We start from the raw sequence: 19,584 nt of genomic DNA, 5'->3' as shown, positions 1-19,584 counted from the left end.
TAAAATATAAATTAGTATTTTGTGAAAACCTAGAGACATTCTACTATGATTCTTTCATATGATAAGCTTTAGCCATCTACTTAAAGTTTTCATTTTCTTAATATTTAATCTGTGCTAAAAAATTAATGTGTATTATGAAAAATGACAAAGCTTCTCACTAAGTCATAACTGAGTTCAACAAGATAACAGTTGAATAGATGAACTTCTAGCCCTTTTTCTTCATAGTGGTTGGACTGAAACAGACATATCTTTTCAATTTAATAATAATGAAAATTAAAATGACCCTTTAATGTTATCTTTTACCAGTGTCTAAAGTTCTGTGATTTCATTATATGCCTAGAATGAATAAGTTAGAAAAATCTTACATTAAAAATTTATAGGCAATGTGATAGATATGTTAACTGCAAGAAACATTCTAATTAATAAGAATAAAAAAGAAACTATCTTTCAATGCTTATAGTATTATGTTTCCTGATAATTACATAATGGAGACTAGGTATATTTAATATAGAACTTTACAAACATTGTTACTACCTGTGAATCATGCTTAAAACTACTACTTCATGTTTATATTATACTAGAGGCCCGGTGCATGAAATTCATGCACTGGGTGGGAGGTGTCCCTCAGCCCAGCCTGAACAATCTTCAATCTGGGACCCCTTGGGGGATGTCGACTGTCAGCTTAGACCTGATCATGCAGGACATCCCTCTCACAATCTGGGACTGCTGGCTCCTAACCACTCGCCTGCCTGGCTGTCTGATTGACACCTAACTGCTCCCCTGCCAGCACGATCACTCCCAATTGCCCTCCCCTGCAGGTGTGCTCCTCCCAACTGCTCTCCCCTGCTGGCCATCTTGTGATAATGTGGGGGCAGCCATCTTGTGAAAATGTGGGGGTGGCCATATTGTGGTGGCCATCTTGTGATGATATGGGGTGGCCATATTGAGCCATCTTGTGACAGTGTGGGGGCAGCCATCTTGTGATGACATAGATGTGGCCATCTTGTGACAATGTGGGGGCAGCAATCTTGTGATGCGAGGGAGTGAGGGTCAATTTGCATATTACCTCTTTATTATTATTATATAGGACTAGAAGCTTGCTGGCTTGATCGCCCCTAACTGCCCTTCCTTGCAGGCCTGGTCCCTCCCAACTGCCTTCCCCTGCTGGCCATCTTGTCATGGCTATCTTGTGTCCACATGGGGGGCAGGATCTTTGGCCACATGTGGGCAGCCATCTTGTGTGTTGGAGTGATGGTAAATCTGCATATTACTCTTTTATTAGATAAGATAGAGGCCTGGTGCATGGGTGGGGGCCAGCTGGTTTGCCCTGAAGGATGTCCCGAATCAAGGTGGGGGTTCCCTTGGGGCATAGGGAGGCCTGGGCGAGAGGCCTGTGGTGGTTTGCAGACTGGCCCTGCCCCCTGGTGACTCAAGTGAAGGTCCTGGTATATGGGGTTTATTTATCTTCTACAATTGAAACTTTGTAGCTTTAAATGGAGGCCTTGGCAGGCCAGGGTGTGTGGAAAGCTTGGCTTGCTCCAACACCTGGGAAACCCAAACCTCCTTCCTGCTTTCTCTGTGGCTGCAGCCACAGGTTGGGTTAATTTGCATACTTGCTCTGATTGGCTGGTGGTTGTGACTGGTGGGTGTGGCTTGTGGGTGTAGTGGAGTGATGGTTAATTTGCATATTATTCTTTTATTAGATATGATGATTTTACCTTTTATGAATTCTGAAACAATCTTTATGATTCACTTAAGACTTCCAATGTCAGATATCAGACATGTTATAAAAAGATCCTCAATCAAAAGCCCAGTGTTCTATGTCCAGTCCTTGCTTTGGGTGTCTTGGAATAAATGGTTAACTTTATGAGTCTCTGTGATGAGATTGGCACGATGAAGGCATCTGGGAAGCACAATCCCTTAGATCTCTTCCAAATGTGCAATGATCAGATTTCTCTGTGTGTCTAGGATTCAGAGATTTGTGAGGTGCCCTGTAGTTTTCATGAAAATATGTATTTAAAGCTATGCAATATATTCATTTGGTTCATATGATAGAGTTAGAAAGAAGACAATGAATAAGAAAGCATTACTGTTAGTAAACAACTTTATATATAATGCAATTTTTGTGGATGACAGTGATTTTGATGAACAGCAAGGTGTAGCCATTTTAAGTATAGCAGTCATTGTACCAAGGAGAAAAGGGATTTGCTTCACATGGAGAAGGTGAGAAGGTATGCATCAGATGATCAGTAGAGCATTGGTGTAAAACAATATGATAATTTCTACTGACATAATACAAATAACTGAGAAAATATATTCTTTTGGCCCATGGCCTGTTTTTGGCACTGTGGACATCTGTTTTAAGCTTATAACCTAAATATTCACCTCTTCTGTGACAATTAGGAACATACTTATATTCACATTTCTTGATCCGAAGGAACCATGGTATATCTCAACAAGAAGGGGGGTGTGGTGGTGCCATTTTTAAGTTAGGGGATATGAAAATATCTAGAGGAGGCAGAATCCATTCTGAATTGGTATCTTTTCCTGAAGAGAGATTGATGAGGGAGGATTCACTAGGGATTAATAGCTCTCATGAGGTAAGGGTAGTTTAGGAGTTGAGTACCCGGTTTCTAGGGGGAAATAACCAAGTGGTTCTTTCATTTGTTACTGGAACCCATGTATGGAAGAGCAATAATAAAAACCTATAAAACATAGATTGAACATACAAATTTCATTTAGTTCTGCAACATTTCTGTATGTTCTGTTTTATCATTTAGGTGGAGCCAAAGTTTGCATAATAATGTATCATTGATTTCATTCACTGTAGAATGAAAAACATCAAGTGCTTGCAAAGAGGCAATCTCAAAAAAGTAATACTTTAAATAATTTTGTCTTCTGAGGAAAACATATCTTATTTAAACTTGTGGGATTTTGGTCTTAAATTGTTAGATTCTAGCTATTCACTAGAGCAGTGGTCAGCAAACTCATTAGTTAATAGAGCGGCAAACCACAGCTGACGAGCTGCATGTGCCTCTGTTTGCCGACCACTGCACTAGAGTAACACAAATAAAATAAAAGATACTGTCTTTATTGGCAAAAAGTTACACACACACACACACACACACACACAAACACACACACACACACACTCTTTAGTTGGGAATTGTGAAAATATAATATCTGTCATTTTTTAACAGCTTTATTGAGATATGATTCACATTTAATTATCCACACATTTTAAATGGAGGAATTTGATGAGTTTGAATATATCTATATACCCAAGATACTATCACCACATCAAGGTGGTGAAAACATAGATCACCCTCCAAACTTTCCTCTTTTTACACCCTCTTATACCTAGGTAACAGTTTCTGTTATGTTTTTCTAATTTGATCATTTTTAATTTTCTTAAATATTGTTCTTTCTTCCTATCAGAACAGGCCCCATGGTTTATAACAATTTGGACTAATAATCCAATTTTAATTATAAATAGGTTGACTTTTTATCAAAACCTCCTTATGCTCTCATCTTAAGTACATATAGTTAGAATCAAATACCAAAGAGTGGATTCTGGGTTAATTACCTAGTTTCTTGGCAACTAATTATTCTGCTAGGTTGAGTTTTTCCAGATACTTTCTCAAGCCTGGTACTTTATAACCAACTGACTCAGTTTGTTATAAAACACTGAAATCAATATTTTTTTCCAAATTGTAGCTGATAGCCCTGAATCATTCTTTACTATATCCACTTATTTATAATTCCAAGTACTTCATTTAAGTATCAGCATTATCAAAGCATGGTGTGAAAACCATTTTAGATAGTTATAGAAATGAGAACTCAGACATGAAGAACAATGTGGAAGCAGAGAAGATAAAGAGCAGAAGTCCATGGAAAGTAATGGGTGAAAAAGAAGCAATGTATTAGGAAAACACACACAGTCAATGAGAAGAGACAAGTTAGAAAGCTTCTTACTTGATTAAATAGAAGCAAGACCTCCATTTAATGACCTCCTCTTGTAACAATCAGTCTTCTCATTTGGGATCTATTAAATTCCCATTATAAATACAAGAAACATTCTGAAAACTATTCCTAATCTTGTTTTTTTCTAATTATCCAGTGACTGGAAATTCTATAGCAGCACTGAATATATGTGGAGTTCACTTCTATCCTATCTAATAAAGAGGGAATATGCTAATTGATCCTCATGTCATTATAAATATGGAGGTGCCTACAGCCAATAAGGAGGGAATATGCTAATTGACTGCCCAGCCCTAAAAGATAGTGGTCTCCATAGCCACAACATGGTAACCAAGGCTGGCCAACGCTTGTGCTGCTGGCAGTGGCAGCAGCAGAGGTGTTATGGGGCATGGCCTTCCCCTGATTGCCAGGTTGCCTCCTGCCCGTGAAGGTTCCCAAACTGTGAGAGGGGGCAGGCTGGGCTGAGGGACTTCCCCCTTCAGTGCATGAATTTTCATGCACTGGACCTCTAGTTCTAAATAAAATGAGAAGACTTAGATTTATATAATAAAGTCAGAGATGCAATGCTTACTATGTATGACTAAGCATTCATATTCCTCCATATTGTGAGAGTTTTCTAGTGAAGATAGATCATTTGAATTCTATTTTATTGATGGTGAAAAGAATTATTATAATATGACTTGCTATGAAGTAAATTTTTCTGTTTTGAGAGAAAAATTGGCAACATTTATTAAAATTAAAAATATAGAAATGTAATAAGAAATATATGTTTGGTTCCATATTTGCGTATTGGCTACACACAAACATCACTATTGAATTATAATTTTGATTATAGACATTCTTTGTTTCCTAGCTAGTTTTCCTGATAATTTGCTTCTTTTATCTTCCTTCTTCTTTGGTCCATTAGTGCTTGTCCTTAACATAATTCAGTCCCTCCACCATGTATTCATATATCTTTGTAACTTAATTATCTATATTTCCACTTACTTAAAAACATTTCTTTGTAACCTAGGAAAGTATAGCTATTTTGTTATTTTAAAATTGGGGTGTCTTTAAAAATAGGTTTGTATTGAAGGAGTACATAATCAACAGATGCTTTTTAAATTATTCTGAGATTACAATAGACTTTAACCCATTATATTTATTGTCAAGATGGAAATTTGTTCTTTTTTTTCAAATCATGATCTTAATCTTTATTTTCTTTCCAATATTGATTTTTCTCATTGACCAGCTCATTCAGTACTATTCTTAACACATTGTGATAGCAGGCATTCACAACTTGTTTCTTATGTTATTAATGGTTATGCTTCTAAGTTTCATTGTTAAGTACATTGCTTGCTACAGTTTTTCTGTGTTCAGGCTTTTCACTACACCAATGGTCTTTTCCTTCATTGTGAATTTATTTGTGTTTCATAAATTTCAAATTCTTTTTAAAGGCTTTTACATTTTCATGGTGTTTTTCTGTAGAATAAATTTTTAGATAAACTATGAGATACGGATTTCCATTAGATTTTCTGACTCAAAGCATTCAAAGGCTTTTCCACAAACATAAAGTTCATAAGGTTTTTCTACAGTATAAATTCTCAGATGTCTGATGAGATACAATTCCTGACTGAAGCTCTTTTCCACATTAAGTACACTTAAAGGTAGCTACTGCGATTGAGGATGACCTATGGCAAGATTTTCTAGGCTTATTGCATTCATGATATTTTGTCTTTATACGATTTCTCCCATGATTAAGTCCGTTGAAATAATGTCTCTGACTCTTTCCTGAAGAATCATTTCATTTATAGAGGTATTTCATTGTAAAATTACTAATAATGTCTGAATTCACAAGAGATATTTTTTCCCCAATCTTAGCAAAATGTCTGTTTCTTCAGTCAAGGCTTTCTTAAGTATGGTTGCATCTCCTTTCACAAATCTTTGCTGTTCTGTATTCATCTGCTCACCAACTTCCCAGTCTTTTATTTTTATTAAAATCTAGAGTACATGAATTTGTGCATGAGTGGGGTTCCTCTGGGTAGCCTGCAGAGTTCAGGCCCAAGCTCACACCCCCAGCCTGTAGCCCCAGCTCATGCCCCAGCCTCAAAGCCCAGCAGCCCCACCTGGCATCCCACCTTAGCCTGGTGGCACCCTTTCACCTGCTCCACCATCCCACCTGTGGGGTGATCAATTGGGGCCAGACCCCCGACCTGGCTCCCTCAGCACCTGCTCCCCCCACCCCCCTTTGCTGCTGCTAGTCTCCATCTGTGGGGCAATCCATCTGGGCAGAGCCCCCCTGCAGTTGCCTCTGGTCACCATCTGTGGTGGTGGCCGTGCTCTCTCCCTCTCCCTGCCTCCAGGCCTAGCCCCTGCTACTACCGCTGGGTGCTGTCTGTGGGGTGATTGATAGGGCGATTGGGCCCCTACTAGCATCTGCCTTGGCCTGGTGCCACCTGCTCACCTGCTCCACCATCCTTCTGTGGTCTTGCTCTTGTCAGGGCCCTTTGGGGCTGGTAGCACCTCCACTGCCTCCTGCTGCCAGCGCCACGTTGCTGACACCCACCATGGTCCACACTGCCCCCTTGTGGTCAGCATACATCATAGCGAGTGGTCAAACTCCCAGTCTCCTGGTTGAACTCCAGTCAAACAACTGCCTGGGGGACAATTTGCATATTAGGCTTTTATTATATGGGATTTTTATTTATTTTATTTTATTTTTTAAAATATATTTTATTGATATTTTACAGAGAGGAGGAAGGGAGAGAGATAGAGAGCTAGAAACGTCGATGAGAGAGAAACATTGATCAGCTGCCTCTTGCACACCCCCTACCGGGGATGTGCCCGCAACCAGTGTACATGCCCTGACCGGAATCGAACCCAGGACCTCTCTGTCTGCAGACCGACACTCCACCACTGAGCCAAACTGGTTTCAGCTATTATATGGGATTTTTAATGTTGACACCATTGTAGATGTTCCCAGTCTACTATTAACACGTTGTTGTGTTTTTCCACCATCATGTTCCCATACAAGTTCCTCTGAGCAGGTTTCCATTGTTGCCATTCCTTGGGACTCATTCTCTTGGAGCTCCAGTGATGAGACAGCAGCTCAAAAGGCAGCAGGGACACATGGGGAGGAACTGCATTTTCTGTCTACAGAGGGAGGGCTAGAGTAGCAGCTTCCTCTGAGACAGAAGTGCTGGCAGAGGCCATTGTTCCTGCTGAGCTCTCTCCTCACAGAGCTGGCAGGCAGGTGCCCCACATGGAAATCCTTTATATTAATGCAGCCATATATATTATTTTCTCCTTATTATTTATTTTTATTGTTTTCTTATTTCTCATTGCTTAATGATGTCAATGATGAAATGTTATTGCTTCTCACATCACATTCCTAGTAGTACAACTTATTTGTTCTGAATGTGTATAAATGCATTTTAACTTTTATGACTTTATCAACATCTATAGAATAGAAAAGAAAATTTGTGGTGTCCACTGATATAAACATCCTTTAATTTCTCTCCTGCATTTACTCTAATGACCCACAAATATCTGTTTATTCTTTTAATGATCTTTAATTTCAGTTTTGTTTGAATTTTAGTTTTGTTTATGACATTAAGCATACTTAACTTTTCGTTAAAGATATTTATCTTTAAATTTGCATTAAGCATCTTAAATTTTAAGAAAAATTTAAACCATTTTCATAATTGTTTATAAAACACATCATCAACAATTATTTTGACCTAACTCTGAATTTTATTAGAATTAATGGTTACCACTATTTCTTCTATTTATGCTTCTTCTTTTGACTCTTTCTTACTCTAATGTATTGCTTATTTGACTGACTGATATATACATTGAGCATGTAGAGAAGATTTGTTTTCAGAATCATATTAATATATATTTATCTTTAGTTGTATAACATTTTAACAAACTTGATACTCTCTCTAAGGCTCATGTGCACAGTTTTATTCATGGGTAAAAGTTCAGGGAGGTCAGTCAGTATGATGTATGTGGGCTCTCATAACAACTGGGGTCAGAGTGTAGCTTTCCTAGCGGTCTCCCCTGTGTGTGGCAGGTGCCTGTTAGGACTCCATTCCATGTGCTTTTCTGGAAGGGGTGGCTTTTTGTCCCATGCATTGGCAGGGAGTTGGCCACAGTGGAAGCCCCTTGAGAAGATGAAAGTCTGAAGCTCAGCTCTGATGTCACCATTCTGTGATCAGCATTACAGTATGCCATCAACTTAATGTGTACTTGACACTAGGAATTGCCCTTCCAAAGAAGAATGAAGGGAAGGAAGATGTTTTCAATCATGGGGCCTGCAAGTGGAGACTATAGGAAAAAGCATTGCTCTGACGAATAAGTCATGAAGGCAAGACTCAACATCCTTGTCTTCATTTTGCTGCATTCACGCCAGTGATGCAGAGGCCAGACTAGTCACAAACTTATATGTGTGAGACTTCAGTCCTTGCCAGAAGCATCACCACCTGTGACAGCAAATTGATCTCATATCACTCTTGTAGCTCACTCATCCATTAGGAATCAATGTAAAATTCCCATAAACTCATTGCCCTTTATTATGGCCATTTCATGAGCTTTCTGGAGTGGCTGATGTGCACATATTGCATTCCTTCTTCCTCAAAGGAAGAAGGAATGCAATATGTGCACAGAACACACAGACACACACATGCACACACATGAACATGTGCTGTACTTTCTTGATGAACACACACTGTCATGATTCCATCTCTTTCTGAGTTTCTGCAATGCAGTCTGCTGAAAACCACTTAAAATCTCACAGCTCACCATGAAGCTAACATCAATTTTAAGACTGCAACAACTAAAGGTAATTTTGTGTGAGGCCATGTCTTATGTTTCATTATTTGTCTCAGGGCATCAAATACAGGGCTCTGTACAAAACAGTCTCACTAATTGTTTGTCAATTGATTGATTGTAACTGATATTTTAGGAATTCTATGAGAGCCTGAGAACAAACATGGCACATGGGGAAGGAAGGGTCAGGCATGCCCTCTGGGTGGCTTGTCTGAACCATGCATGGGTTATACTTTTTCTTGGCATTTTTATATAAAGAAGTAAGATGCTGGCTAAAAATACAAAATTCACAGATTTTTCCCCCAGTTGGATTGGAGTTGAATTTCTTTGTACATTCGTAGCAGAAAGGACTGAAATTCTGTTAGTTAGCACTCTGAGTCACCTGTCTATATTTATGACAGATTTTATGGCGTGCATATATTTATTAGGGAATGGTACCTGAAGAAATAAGAAAATCAGGTTGCCATTATATAATACCTGAGTAACTTACACATTTTATCAAATCAGTAAAAAAAAAAATCATGCAAGTATGCAAGTTAATCGTTTGGAATTCTGAGTGCAAAAAATCTAAGAAAATGAGTTTTCCATTTTCCATAATTTTTCCTAGTGTTGGCACCATTTAAATACCAAAAATTACATCATACCTTTAAACTAAAAATATGAAAACTGATGGCAATGATTTGGCATTCTCCATCTTGCACACTTTTTTGTGAATTAGATGATACATTATTGGTTCCACATCAGGCATCAGAATTCATGTTAGGGAAAATATTATTGTTTGGAAAATTACTTTCTACCCTAAGTGCACACCAAGGTAAGACCTTGGCTGGTGGTGTCTCTCAGGGTGTCACAGAAAAGGGATGTTTCTCCACTTGAATGTACTCACTGCTCTGCAGAAAGAAAGAATACATGAGCAAGAGAGAGATGGTAGTAGGTCATAATATCAGCAAGAAATGTGATGGGATACTGCCTGAAGGGAGGCAAGGAGAAAGAGGGAGTGGTCAGTATGATCACATTACTTCACATTACTTGTAGAAATCACAATCACGATTTTCATGGCTGTCAGTGTACTCCTCCAAGGCAAACATGCTCTGCAGCTCAACTCTGTGATCTGTGAACCACATGAGGCTGATCTGGACTCACTGTGAAGTCATGGGGAGCATGTGTGAAATTAGGGCCTGGGGCAGGGCGGCTTGTGAGGAATCCAGGCAATCATTATAAATTGCAGGGGACAATTTAAGTTCAAGTTATATTTTCATGGTAACTGAATAATCAGGATATTATTCGGTTTAAACACATGACAGGTTTTAGTATCAAGATTTAACCAATTCAATGAATTCTGTCCATAAAAAAGGCCCAATGGCATCTTCATGGAGGATACCAATGAGCTCAGAAGAGACACAATGCACCCATTCCTGTAGGAACTAGAAAAGGGTAGAATAGGTTTCAAGTTAATATATAAAGAGTATTGTAAAACCACAGGAATGAAGAGGAGAAGATTTCTTTGCCAAAATTGAAAGTAAAAGAAGGAAGTGGGTTTGATTTCTAGTGGGAAGGGATACAGATAAACTAAAGGGTCTGCTGAGGATATGCACATAGATGTGATAAACAACAGTAATAATCAACAATCAGTGTCTGTGCTGTCATTTAGGATTCTGAAAAGTAACCAGAATTTGAGGCCAGGCCTCCTCCCACACTCTTATCAACCTCTTCCCAGAACCCAATCCACAGTTCTTCTCAATGAGTAAAACCCTGACACCTGGAGAGGACTGCAAGTCAGACTTCAGCACATTCTCCCTTCCCCGGCCCTATTTTTCACTTTCTCTCCCAGGCTGATGGAAAAAACGCATTTGCCTGGGATCTTACTCCTCCCTCTGTCTTTCCCAGCACTATGTGTACATGCCGCTCCATCTCTGCTGCTCCTAAAATCTCAAAAATCTCCTGAAATGGGTTCACCACTTCTCCTTGTAGTAACCTCTATACTTCCCTCCCTCCCCCAACACACAGCTTTCAGCCTCTGGATCCCTGTCAGATCCAACTGGAACATCCCCAAGTCCAGGCACAACTTCCTCACCTCCGAGGTCTTCCCAAGGGCCACCTCTTGGCAAGGCCATCTGAGACCAACCTGTTTGTGAGTCTGCCACCCTTTCCTGAGACATTTCTTTCCATCCTACCTGTCACCTGTGTACACCTTTTGAGGCTTTTATCTAAAGAGGTGCTCCCTGGAGGAGGGATTTCTTCTGCTTCATTTACTGCTCTGGCTTCAGATCCTAGTACGGCTCCACCCTCAGTTGCTCCATCAATACCTATTTTGTGAATGAATGAAGGAGTCTGCTTCTGTGTTTTCTGTGCAAACTCTTTAAACACAGAGCAATGGAAAATGGTCCCTTAAAAGTCTGTTTGGGTGGAGAGATAGCTTTATCCTTGGCTAGTTTGGGCATTTCTGAGTATAAAATGGTGAAAGCACTCCATTGTTATGCTCAAATCCAACGATAACTCATTATGGACAGAATCAGTTAAATGATTAACATTTTCTTCCATATTTAAGTACAAGATGTGCTATAAACCCAAATGATTATTTGGCATGATACAGCTTTTCTTCTTGTGTTTGAAGTTTGTATATGAATGTATACATTTATACATATCTCTTCTTATTCTAAACCAGGGGTCTGCAACCTTTAAGACATAAAGAGCCACTTGGACCTGTTTCCGAAGGAAAAAAAAAACCTGGGAGCCGCAAAACCATTGCGACATTTAAAACAAATAAAACACCGCATATATTGTTTCTTACCTTAATGCTATATACCGGATCGTGCAGTTAGCTGTCAATCTGAAGAAAAAAAGGACTTTTTCACTTAACAATGTAAAATATATTTTTGCAAATTAATAGCTAATTAAAATATTTAATTTATCTGGTTAATGGGATTTTTGCTCCAGAACCTCAGTGCACAGTGTCAGCACATCAGGGCTGTATGACGTTACCTTCATTTTCACACAAGCTTGCAAGTTGTCGGAGCTGTGGTAAAGTTTCAAAAGAGCCGCATGCGGCTCTGGAGCCATAGGTTGCCGACACCTGTTCTAAACAAACACACTGAAGAGTTGGGGTTGTACAGGAAATAAAAGCCACAAAGAAAACTAGTATAGACATCATCTGTATGGACAAATTCATTTCTCTGGGCAGAATTGGTAAAATGGAATTTTCTCCCTGTACAACACTGCACCTTTCCCAGCTATTTTAGGGTGCTGTATGGGAGGGAACATGCAACCCTAGTGCCTCTTGCAGCTGTCTGCCAGGACTGACACGCTGGCTGGGTGCAAAGGGAGGACACTGCTGGAAATGGAAACGTGTGGGATAGGAAAGAAGCAGGGGGTGGAGGGATGAAGCAGATGTCTTGCAGAAGGACTGTAGCTGAGCTGGAGTCAGGAGTAAATGTTTCTCCTCAGTAGAGAGCATGTAAAACTATTATCTGTGGGAGAGGACAGGTTGAACTTCTGGAAGAACCTGGCAGACTTTGCATTATATGGGAACTTCTTAACAGCTGTTCTAATTCTTAGGGAAATGTTTCATGGGTGTCTAACGGTGCCTGCCTGAGAGAGCTGGGGTTCTCTGCATGCCTGCTTCGATCTTTATTTTATACTCTAAAGGAGCAGAATGTTTGTGTTGTCCATAGGCATATACTGTGAACTTTGGAGAATAAATCCATGATTGACTCTGCAGATGAGCTCCCTATGTTTAGCACACCGAACAGATCGTGGCCATTCTTTATCTTGTTTATTTTTAAAGAGCTTGACCATGAGCAGAATTTGATGAACACCTGGCTGAGCTGCAGCAGCAGAACCGAACATGGATGTGGATGCAATGAGCTAATCAGTTGAGTGAGTTAGATATAAATTTTTGATTCAAAGTTAAATCTCAAAACAAATGTTCTAAGCCACAGTTATCATTTAAGAAAACACACATAGGAAATGGAAATATTTAAAATTCTGCTCTTGTGTCATATTATGTTGAGCAAATACAGCTCCTCTATTTTCTATACTTGATGTGTGATTGACCTTGTATACGATTCATTTCAAATATGGGATCTCAAAAATTAGTCCGTTTTCAGTACGTACTACAATTATAGATCTTCATATTTTTATTAATCACATGTTAATTTTATGTGTCTTAGGCTCTTTTATGTCTATTTGTTATATCAAGGCTGGTGTGGTTCTAAATAATCCACTCAGATATTGGTCATTTTTTCTATCTTTTAACAACTGTTTCATGTATTTTGGTGATATTGTTTTAAATAATTTTAAAACCCAATGTAAGAGCCATTGTCTTTTAGGAATTTCTTTTTTCTTCCACTATGTTTTCATTTCATTTTTGCCTTTTTCCTGATCTTTTTGTTGCTTGTTTTTCTGTGTATATATGTCAGCAATTTGAAAGGAATTAATACAAAACTATTCCTCTTAATTATTTGTTTTATTTATCTAATTATCAAACTGATAATTAAACCTTATTTTGGATTCTGTAAGGTAAAGGGTTTAGTACACATTTATTACTCAAGCCCCTCTTTAACTCCATACTGACAAATACCTAGTCTTGTAAAAGTTTAACAAGGTCATTTAATTTAACATTCATTTACCCCTATGTACCATATTTAGAATATTTGACCTAGGTTTATATTTTATAATGTTCATCATTAATCATTGTGTTCCATATTTTTATTCTTAGTTTAGCTCTAAATTACCTGAGTTTACTTTTGAGTTGCTTACTGTCCAATGAAGTCATATTTAAAGCTGTGTTTAAAATTTTTCACCAAAAAGACAAGAGAATAATTTATAATATATATGTCATTATTTCTGATTTTTTAAATTGTTGGTGCCATTATATGTCAATATTTGACTGGTTATAAAATTCTTAGGTTTTCATTTTTACTAGAATTACTCTGTCCTTTGGAAATCAGGGGCAGAGAGAATTATAAGGCTAATCTGACTTTTATTTGTTCTTTGAAACACATATTTTTTGTTATTAATAAGCCCACAAAATGTTTTCTTTAATTTTTATAGTTGAAATTTCTCCTGTTTTTCTGTAATTTATTAAATAAAAAATAATCTGTGCACCACTTCTTTCACTTTTGGATTCCATTTTTATTTTGTGTCCTTAGTCTTGGCTTCTGTTGTACCTTTTCCATGTTCTTCTCAGGTATGCTTAATATTTAACTTAGGTCTTTTCCTTACCATTCATTTTTATGATTTCATCATGATACTTTATTATCTTTGCACCTTTCCTCTTCTAAGATGGTTTTCCATGCCACATACTCAATTTTCTGGCCTTTTAATTTCGCATCTTAATGAATTTCAAAGTGATTGTAGTTGTTTTTGCATTTTTAAGGTTTTTGCTTCCTGGTCCTCCTCTCCCTGAGTTCTGCTTCCTCTCCTTCCTATCACCTGAATCTTCAGCATTTCCCTCATGAAGGTTCCTGACCTTCAGTTTATAGAGACCATGTCCAGTTAAGAACTGCTCCCTTTTTTCCTAAAGGTCCCCATGATTCATTTTCAGTTCTATTATATGTTTTCACTGGCCTTCATAATTGCCTTTCCCTTCTTGTGATGACACCATGGTGAGGCCAAGGAGTCATCCCCTCATGGAGTCCCTTCCCCTTGAGTGCAGGTGGGAATGTGCTGAAGGGAGGCATGTCCCCATCTGGTGAACTGAAGAGGGAAGTTCTGCTGTTGGCCTTGAAGAGGTTAGCAACCGGGTGGTGAGGGGCCATGTGGTGAAAACTGTGGGTGCCTCTGTTGTTGAGAGCTTCCCTAATGAAAACAAGGGACCTCAGTATTTACAACGGTAAGGAACTGAATTCTGCCAACAGCCTTGTGAACCTCCAGGAAAATCCTGAGCTGCTGGTGACTGCTCAGTTGCTGTCTGCAAAACCCAGATGCCCAACCATGGACAATTTGAGATAATAAGTAAGTGTTGTTTTAGTTGTCAGGGTTTTGCTAATTTGTTACTCACCTTTATAAAGTAACATACTGGCTTTGAAGTATTTTGAAAGCTCTATGTTATTGCTTTACTTACTAATTTGTATAAATAATTCTATGGCTGAATATCCTCATTTACCATTTAAACCAATACTTCACTGTCACCATCACTAAAATAAAAAAAAAATCAGGTTCAAAAATTCATATTTTGTAGACATATATTTGAAGGTAAATACCTATCTTTTTATCTTTCAACTACAGTAGCTCTTAAATATGTTAACTAGAATTGTAGAGATTAATTTTTATACTTAGAAAATATTTGTGACATGAGTCAGGGATGTCTCACTGGAGCAATTTTTATTCATATTTGAGAATAAAATCTTGTCTTCTTGTTGAAATCCCAAAAGGCCTTTTTAAAATTTGTGATAGAATAAATTAGTTTGCTGGATGTCAACATAAGAAAAATATACATAAAATTTATCCCCTCACCCTGACTAGGTAGCTCAGTTGTTTGGAGTCTCTCTCCCCATACACCAAAAAGTTGTGGGTTTGATTCCCAGTCAGGATATATGCTCGGTTCAACCACAGGTCAGGCCATGTATGAGAAGCAACTGATTGATGTTCTCTCTCTCTCTCTCTCTCTCTCTCTCTCCCTCTCTCTCTCTCTCTCTCTCTCTCTCTCCAGTAAGCATATCATTAGGTGAGTATTAAAACTAATTTTTAAAAAAATTTACCCCCATAGTAATCCTAATTTGTTTATTTATTTATATTTTCTGGCTCATAGCCACAACAAATCCCCTGATCCACATGAAAAAGATATATTTTTAAGTGGGTACTCTGGTGTGAGTGGGATTGTGCCAAGACTTTCTGGGAAGACAACTTATATAGTTATGTCCACTCAAGATTTCTGTCTCCTGTTCTTGTGGATGCTTAACAAACAACCTCTCATGGTTAGTGAAGCTCCATCTAAGTCATAAAGTGAGGTGGGACTTCCCACTTTATGCTCCATGCACTTGTGCCAACCTTTCTCTGAAGTCAGGAAAGAAAGATGCTGCTCTACTCTGGAAGCTGGTGTAGATTGCCCACCAGGAAGCTGCTCTGAGTCAACACCCTTCAATGGGGACTGTGTTCCCATGAGAATCTGTCTGAGCCCACTGAATCTTCTCGCTGCCTATTATGGTCAGGTCGGGAGGCCGTAACAAATACCAAAGACCAGGCGGCTAAAACAACAGGGGTGTATTTTCTCTGGAAGTCTCACATCAAGATGCCAGCAGGGCTGGTTTCTCCTGAGGCCTCTCTCCTTGGTGTACAGATGGCTCTGTCCTCACATGGTCGTTTCTCTGCATGTGTCTGTGTCCTAATTGCCTTTTCTAATAAGTACACTAGTCATATTGGATTAGGGCCCACCCAATGACCTTATTTTTTTTTTAATCTTAATAGTCACTTTAAAGACCCTATCTGAGTCACATTTTGAGGTCCTAGTGATTAGAATGTAGAGGGATATAATTAAGCCTGTGACAATGCCATTTTCTGCATCCCAAAAAACGCTCTTTCTGCCATGCAAGTTTTGAATTACTGAGTCTCTTTGACATCAGCTCCAACCTGCTCCTGATTTAAAACAGCCCAACACTCCCACAGGCTCACAGATGAATGGATTTGAACAGATGGGGGCTCCTGTGGTCTTTCTGCCAGGTTGCCAACTCCAGAACATAAGAACTTATGAAAAAGTACACTTCATCTTGGGAAGATGATGTGGTCCTGGGTGTCTTACTATGTTACTTAGAGCAGGTACATATTTGGTGTGCAATGGGCACACAGATGTCTACTTATATTTATCCTTTAGTGAAATTATGTGGCTGCATATAAAGCAGGCAGTTATTTTTAAAAACATAACATTTCTTATGTCAGTATAACTAATGATAACATGGGTAAAAATAATTGAAAGACTTTTCTTGTCACAAACATTGGAAAAGAAAGAATAATCAAATGTACTATTCCATGTAACTCCTATTTTAAAAGATGAACTATCTTGCAATTTTAATATAAAACCAAAGCCCAGGTGAGTAAAGAGAATTAATTTATGGAGAAAAAATTACTTATGGAGAGCACCTATATCTTGAAAAAAATGTATCTGTTAGCAGTGACATATGGGCTTCTCTTTAAAAGCATGAGTTTTTTTTCAGATTCCATTAGGCATTCATTTTTCTAAATAGTTACCCTTAAACTTCCTAAACCAGCCAAACAACATATGGGATGACTATAATTTACATAAAATATGATTTGGGAAATGTTCCATAGTTACAAATAAGTTTGTTGCACACTTTCCTTTTGGAAACACAACAAACCAAAAGAAGAAAAAAATGGCTTAAATTTATAATTAAAATATTTCCAATTGACCTTCATTCTAATAACTACCCATTTTTCTAAGACCTTCCTTTGCTCCAATGGACTTGAGTGAACCCTTTCTGGTCATAAGTAATATTTTGTTTCTATGATGTTCCAACTTTGCAGTGATTACTAAGTTCATGGTGCTGGACACACTCAGGAGCATCGAGAACAGATGCTCAGCCACCAAGAATGGAGTTTTCTTCTGTGCTGTGTGACATAGTCTCACCCTGATCCAAGATTAATATAAGGGAGTTGTTTGTAATTGTGGGTGATCTGTGACATCACAGACACAACTAGGGCACAGCACACCTCTACCATCTTTAAGTTTATTTCATCTAACCCATGAAAATCTACAGATGCCAGTGTTTCTATGTCCCTGTCATATTTTACATGTATAGAGAGATTGGAGGATATGGGTCACAGAGATGGGTGGGACTGAATCTATTACAATACATGTCTTGAAGTTTATCATATCATGTTCATTTGATTTGTCCTTCCATCATCAAAGATATCTTGAGGCCAGCACATGTGGAGCACCGTGTCCTGTGATCACACCACACAGGGGAGCAAGAGCAGAAGTAGGCCTTGCCACCTGAGCAGTAGGAAGGTGCTGACCTCCACTCTTTGTCCTACTGTTTCCTTCTTTGTATCTACAAATGTGGGTAATATCACTCAGTGTTCCAATTCCAGAGGCTGCTGTGCTTCAACAACATAATGTACAGAAAAACACTTTCAGATGTGAGTTTTTACTTGATATAATTCATTATTACATTAATTTGACTTTAGACAATGTTCTACCATTGGAACTAGGGGAAACCTGTACAAGCCATCACATGAGCCCTAATCCCAGGGAGAACTACAATGTGTTCTGAGAGACACATTTGTCACCTCCTAGAACTTTAGAATATTCTCTACCCTTTCCATGTTTGCCCTCAACTTTGCTTTGAAAAACAGGGGAGGTTTTCATGTGCTTCACATTTCTGAGGGTTCTACATCATCTGAGTAATATCAACCATTTATGAAAAACAACACAGGTTGGTTATGTGGGCCCCATGATTTTCATAATCAGCCTTTTCCCCCCTCATTGTTTCCCTCAGTTGACATGAATGGACTTGTAACCAGCAATATTACCATACTTATGGAATACTCTTTGCCAGATAGGGTAGCTGTCACTAAATCCATTCCCAGGACAATAATGGGGTAAAGAGCTTGTATTTCATGCAGAGTTTTAGTACTTTAACTATCCACAACAAACTTCAAGCATAAGATGGTTAGGGGTTAGGTGACCACTGACACACTAACCTCTTCTATGAATGTGGCTTGTGACCTCAGGGGAAAGGAAGAAGAAAACAATCACTAATGTAGATACAGATACATTTTAACAAAATCAAGAAGTGATAGCATGTTTATTTTTCTTTCGTTTCCCTTGCCTGAGGAGATATATCAGAAAAAAATGTTGCTAAGAGAAATGTCAGAGATTTTAGAGCCTGTGTTTTATTCTAGGAGTTTTTTTCAAAAATGTATTTTATTGATTTTTTTTTTACAGAGAGGAAGGGAGAGGGATAAAGATTTAGAAACATCGATGAGAGAGAAACATCAATTAGCTGCCTCCTGCACACCTCCTCCTGGGTATGTGCCTGCAACCAAGGCACATGCTCTTGACCAGAATTGAACTAGGACCCTCTGGTCTGCAGGCCACTGCTCTGTTCACTGAGCTAAACTGGCTAGGGTATATTCTAGGAGTTTTATCGTTTTGAGTTTTACATATAAGTCTTTAATCCATTTTGAGTTTATTCTTGTTTATGGTGTTACCTGGTGGTCTAGTAAATATTTTTTGAATAATCAATTCTAATATCCAAATAAATTATTATTCACTATTAAAAAATTTATACCCATGAAATATGAGTAAAATAAATGAATACCCACGAAAGGTAATAGACATCAGTAGTATAGAAAAAGTAAAGGTAAAGAAATTTTAATAGATTCAGCATTATAATTTGGGGAGGATATGATCAACTTGCTGAATTCCAATTTTTAAAAAGAAATATGTATTTCATGTTTTACATGTTTAAATCTTATCACCATTTCTATATTTAATTCTTTAAAGTAACTTCCCCCAATATGCCAGAGTAACTTGTATGGAATATAAGGAAGGGTCTTACTGCTTCAAGTTGCATGAGTATTCGGAGATGGGTGGCTGGCTGCTAGCTTCTCTGGAGGAATGTGGTTACATGCGCGTGGCCAGTGTTTATTTTAATCCAGCCATACCGTGAGTTGCCTAGCAACACAGCTAGAGACAGGACTTAGGAAGAGTGGCAGAACTTATGACAGCAGTGAAGGGAAAACACTGCTTAAATGAGTGTTATAACTGCTGAATTTTTTTTAAAGGAAAAAAAATAGAAGATTATTTTTTCTCAAAGGCTCAAACTAGCAAGAAAT

Source organism: Pipistrellus hanaki, assembly GCF_964339955.1.
Source record: "Pipistrellus hanaki genome assembly, chromosome: 1".
NCBI lineage: Eukaryota > Metazoa > Chordata > Mammalia > Chiroptera > Vespertilionidae > Pipistrellus > Pipistrellus hanaki.
Note: the sequence above shows the minus strand (reverse complement) of the source record.